Source organism: Mesocricetus auratus, unplaced genomic scaffold (genome assembly GCF_017639785.1).
Source record: "Mesocricetus auratus isolate SY011 unplaced genomic scaffold, BCM_Maur_2.0 Super-Scaffold_100013, whole genome shotgun sequence".
NCBI lineage: Eukaryota > Metazoa > Chordata > Mammalia > Rodentia > Cricetidae > Mesocricetus > Mesocricetus auratus.
The window spans coordinates 66070149-66076148 of NW_024429196.1; positions in this window are offsets into that span (position 1 = coordinate 66070149).

The window sequence follows — 6000 nt, forward strand, 5'->3', positions numbered from 1 at the left end:
CACCCACATTCAGGGGGCCTGGTTCAGCCCTATGCTGGTTTCCCAGCTGTCAGACTGGGGTCTGTGAGTTCCCACCTGCTCAGGTCAGCTGTTTCTGTGGGTTTCCCCAGCATGGTCTTGACCCCTTTGCTCATCACTCCTCCATCTCTACAACTGGATTCCAGGAATTTGGCTCAGTGCTTGGCTGTGGGTCTCTGCTTCTGTTTATATAAGCTACTGGGTGAAGGCTCTAGGATGGCATTTAAGATAGTCATCAATCTCATTATAGGGGAAGGGTGTTTAAGGTAGCCTCTTCACTATTGCTTAGATTCTTAGTTTGAGTCATCCTTGTAGATCTCTGGACATTTTCCTAGTACCAGAATTCTCTTTAAACCCATAATGGCTCCCTCTGTTATGGTATCTCTTTCCTTGCTCTCCTTCTCTATTCTTCCCTCAACTCTATCTTCCTGACTGTGATAATTTTTATAGTGGAAAAACTATGGATCTAAAAGGACAGAAGAGCTACCTTGTCTTGTCCTTTGTCACTTCCTAATAATTAAAATAGCACAGTTACAGGCATGATCTATGCAGAAAGCAACCTACAGTGGAGTTCCCAGTTACTTCCTGTGCTAGATAGGTGACAAAGGGCCATGACTTGTAGCTCTAGATCTCAGCCTCTTGGGGATAATAACACATTGCTCATAGAATGCTGTTTTGAGCAGATTAAGCAATCTACAAATGGCCACTGGTAGCAACAGCTGCTGTAATAGTTGACTGTCATCCCAGTCATAGGACAGTCACCTTGTTATTCTCTCTTTCCCAGATAATGCAGTCTTCATTAACCTAAGTTGTGAGACATTTATGAATTTAAGTTTTATTTGCATAACCTTCAATCCTAGCCTCCATCTTAGTCTCCTGATCACAGGGAGCATGACGAAGATAAGAGAGAACAAGTTAAAGACAGATGGTAGGGCAGCATGAACATAATCATGCCCTATAGTTTTACAGCAAAGATTTTACAGTCTTTGTCATTTATCCCTTCAAAACATTACACTATATGCAGATAATGTATCCATTAAACATTTATCCAATAACCTCTCTTTCCTTGCAATGTGCATCAGTGAGAAATACAGAGATTGTTACAGGAATGTGGAGGTGGGAGAGGGCACGGTGTTCCAGTCCAGTCAGGATAGGCTTTATGAAGGAGGAAGAGATTGAAGTGAGCTCCAGAATCAATGGGATGTCACCTTATTTGGAAGAGGCCCACATCAGCCCAGGACATGAATGCACAGGATGGTGACAATGAATACTAGAGGAAGGTTCTGGCTAAACAGAGGGTGCTGAGATAGATGCTGAAAACTGGCTTTCATTTGTTGCAGACGCTGGTCCTTCAGCGGTCCATTGCCTCACTCCACAGGCTTCTGTTTGAAATGCCGTGGAGCAGAGGATCAGGGGAGACTCTGAGAGAGATTTCCCCACAAAGTCTCATTGAAGTATTAGGGTAATGAGACATGGAGTGAAACACCCATGCCTAGAGTGGGCAAGGGAGATAAGAAGAGAGTCACACATACTGAGAGAAGGCAAGGAAGACAAGGGTGGAGACACCTGCTGGCGGGAGGCTAGGAAGACAAGGGGGGAAACACCTGCTGGAGGGAGGCTAGGGACATGAGGAGAGAGGGAGGTAAAGATTTCCACACAGTGAAGAATGTTTGTTGACTACTGAGTAAGATGGAGACTCGAGGCCCACTCCAGTCCCACATCATTTGGAGCCTGTAGGATCTGGTTCAGCCAAAGGAATCTGGGAAGAATACTAATTTTGCTTGTAAAGAAAGATGGTAGCTGTCATTGGGGGATAAGATAAGCAGACTTCTTCCATTATGCTGATTATTTTCGTTAATGTCTTGACTGAATACCTAGCTGCTTTCTCCCTTGTCCCGGTTTTATTCAATCTGTGACTGTAGGCCAGGGGATGACACCGACCAGCCTCAGGGGTGGAGGGGGGGTTCTTCCCCTCTCTGAATATGTCTTCAGACACACCCAGAATAAGGCTGTGTCTTAGGAAGAAGGAAAAAACCCAACAACAAAGGAGCAAGTCCAAGTGAGTTGTAGAGCTGTGTGTAATAAATGGACCTGTTTATTTTTCTGAGAAAACTTGGGTGACTTTCTGACTTCTTAGTTGGAAAGCCTTTCTGTGACTTAATATAGTAAAAGAAAAGATCAATAAGCCTGTCCAAGGATACTTGAAGCCATTTTCAGTGGCAAAATATGCCACGAGCAAAGTCAGGAGACAAATGACCTACTGGGAGAAACATTTGCAATGTCTGTCGGGGAGGGACTGAACTCCCCTCCTAGTTAGGTAAAGAACTCTGAAGATAAATCAACAAGGCTGAGAGGAAACAGGAAAATCACACAAAGAGACAATTCACTGGGGGAAAAACAGAAACTGGCTTTTAAACAAATTTTAAAAATATTCAACCAGGCTTTCAGTAAGAGGAATTCTGATTAAAATTATACCAAGCTATTTCTCACTTAGAGACTGGCAAACAATCCAGAAATTGAACCCGCTATACAGTCTTATGGGCCAGAACCTGACACTTCATATAAAGACCCCATATAGTTGGAGTCATAAACGCTTAATGTATCTGTGGCAGTTTGACTACAAAATGTCTCTCATAGGCTCATATATTTGACTTGGTCTCCAGTTGGTGGCGCTGTTTTAGGAAGCTATGGAGCCTTGAGGAGGTGGAGTCTTGCTGGAGGAAATATATCACTGAGGGAGAGCTTTGAAGGAGTTCAAACTTACCTCCTTTCCTGCTCCTGGTCACCACCCCTCATCTCTGCACCCCCACCCCACCCTGTTTCCTGTGTGCAGGTGAAATGTGATCTCTACTTCCCATTCCTGCTTCCATGCCATCCCTTCCCCACCATGATGGAATTTGTCCCTCTGGAACCATAAGTTAAAGTCAATCCTTTCTTCTACAACTGGCCTTGGTCATGGTGTTTTATCACAACAGAAAAGTAAATTCATATAAATCTGACCAACAAAGATCATAGCTTCTTTGCCTGGAGTGACTTAAATTTGGTACTGGATTCTTTCACACAGCATCATATTTGCTTCTACACACATACACACACAAACACTGGGTGAGACCACCCACAAGGGCTGTGTGCTGAGCAGACCAGTGTCCCAGGAGCATGTGCCCTGAGACCTAGAATATAAACCTTGTCACCTGTATTGTCTTTCGGCTTCCTCTTCCCCAGAATTTCCCTTCCTTTGTGGAATTCACCAGAAGCTGCTGGGAAGGAGTTTAGATTCCTGGATTGTTTTGTGTTTGTTAGTGTTTAGTTTAGTTTTTGGTTTTGACTAAGAATGATGATGACTCTCAGTCTGCAACAGGGGAAGAAACTTGCTTGGAAATTGAGATCACAGGGATGCAACTGGGGACTGGACCAAGTTCCTCATTGCTATGATTTTTTCTTAGAAAGAGGCAGAGTGACAGTCACTTTCTGGTTCTTGGTCTGAGTGGCAGGGAATACATACAGTTAACAAAAAGTGAGCCTCTAGTTTTGATTCCAAAGTCACTTCCAGTATGGTAATCAACTTGTAGATTTGACTTTTTAAGACGAAATGAGAGAAGAAAGCAAATTAACCCCCACCCCACCTCTGCCATCAAATCTGTACAGAACTATATAATGTTTAAGTAAGTATCTCTTCAAGACAGATTCATTTCTTCCCGCCCTTATTCACTCATTCATTCACTTACACTATAGGCTCTGACACAATGAGTACCAACACTACCTTGGACTCCAGTCACAGAGATAAAGATATAAATATGACTGTGGCAGCCTGTGTGATTGACAGGGAGAGCTGAAATAAAAAATAAAGCAGAAAATCTTTTAAGTGCTCAGGGTGATGAAGAATCTCAGAGGTCATCTTCCATCCTTCAGATTGCAGATCAGGGAACTGGAGCATAGAGTGCCCCACCCCCACAACCACAAACCAGCTACTTAAGGGCAAAGCCAAGGATAAGCTCCAGGTTTCACCTCACCAAATGCAATGCCATTTCCGTCATGAATCCCTGCTTCTAGATCAGATCTAAAGTGTGTGGATGAGCAAGAAGGCTAAAAAATATGTTACAGAGTGTAAGCTGATGACTTAATCTTCCTATTTAAGATTCTGGAAGAAGAGCATTCTTCGAGGACAGGTGCTAAGTGGGTGAGGAAAATGTATTTAATTAATCATTTTGTGATTCACTCACAAATATGGGCTTCTTGGGATAATATCCCTCAAGATTTTGAAGGAAGGCTCCGGCATTGTCCTCTGTGCTAATAATGAAAGATGAGTAACTTTACTGTCTTACATATTGGTTTCCTCTTCAAAATATGGCTCTGAATAAAAAGACCTAGCTGTTGTAGCTGAACTTGGATTCACTTGGTCTCTATGGCAACTGTGAGCGAATCCCCACAAGTCACAAGAAAAGGGCACTTGACATCTTGAAGCACAAGAGACAGATCCATTAAGTCATATTCATTCCTGTTGAGGCTGCAAGGTAGAATAGAAGGGAGACACGATGAAACACACATTCCAGAACCGTAGGACAAAATCCTCTTTGGGCTTGGCCCAATTCCTTTTGCTGCTGCTGAGGTCAAGAGTCATTTATAAAGGCTGCTGCCTCTAAGGGACAACTCTACATGTTCCTTGACATTCTCCTTGCCTACCCCTCACCTCATACCTAATCAGAGTAAGTCCCAGTTGTCATCCAGATGCCTCAGACATTGGTCTGGCTGTGTTACACAGGCAATGCTAAGCATTTTGTATAAAATGTCCAGAAGAAGACAGCCCTGTGCATCCATGGTTGCTCACCAAAGACTGTAAGGAAGCAGTAAGGTTCTCCTTCTTTAGGGAACATGTCTTTGCCATCAAAGCCTCATTCCATGAAACAGAAAGGAAGAAGGATGCAGAAGGAATTAACTCTCTTTTAAGGAAGTTACCCCAAAGCATTTGTGCTAACAATCATTGACGAGTAAATCATCATTGTCACCATCATTATCATCAGCATCATCAGCATCAGTGAGGCCTGGACTCAAAGTCTCATGCACACTAAGCAAGCCTTCCGCTACTGAGCCTCACCTACAGCCCCAACCAGACTCTAATCACTTTGTGTATTTGATGGTAGAAAAATGAAGGGGGATGCAGTCCCTATCTATGCCTGAGGGATGTTTTCTCGTTTATAAAGAAGGACTTTCAGCCAGGAATGATGTCATCTTCCTATAACCCTGAACTCTGAAGGCCGAGGCAAGAGGATTTCAAGTTTGAGGCAAGCCTGTGGCATGTGATGAGATCATGTCTTCAAAAAACCAAAACTGAACAATAAGTAGGAGTTTCCTTGTAAGAATGGAGGGGAATGAGTATGTATGTGGTCCATGGTGCCTGGCATGGATGAAATCTTGCTTTCTTGAAGACTTTTGAAGTCTCTCTCTTAGACATGGCTATCCTTTGAGGTTGCCTCCTAGCCTAATGTCTGAAATGGTTTCCTTATCATGATGGGCCAGTGATCCCAAGGCTATAGTATCAGGGAAAGAGTAACTTCCTGCAGAGGCAGCTGTATAATGACGTTAGCCAAAGGGACCTGGGGATTTCAAAATCACAAGTGGATACTCGTTGGAACCTATGGAAAGACATGTCCCCAGATGAATGTGGACTCCTGGTCTCTCAGCATGCAGGCGAGCAACATGTTCAATATGATGTGTAAACAAATACGACATAAAGTAGCAGCAGGAGAAGCCACTGGAGCCTCTGGGTGGACACACTGCCTACCGGAGCCAATGAGTGTTAGCGTCCGTGCCAGCTGGAGGGAAAGGTTCTGGAGGGGGCATCTGGAAACCCTCAGTGGTCCGAAAGGTTCATGTTCATTGCAAGTTGGATGTGGAGACATCTTATACTTTTTTTATAGTTCTGTTAATCTCACAGTCATATTTTTCAGGCAGTTTAGGCTTAAGACTTTGGGAAAGGAAGAACAA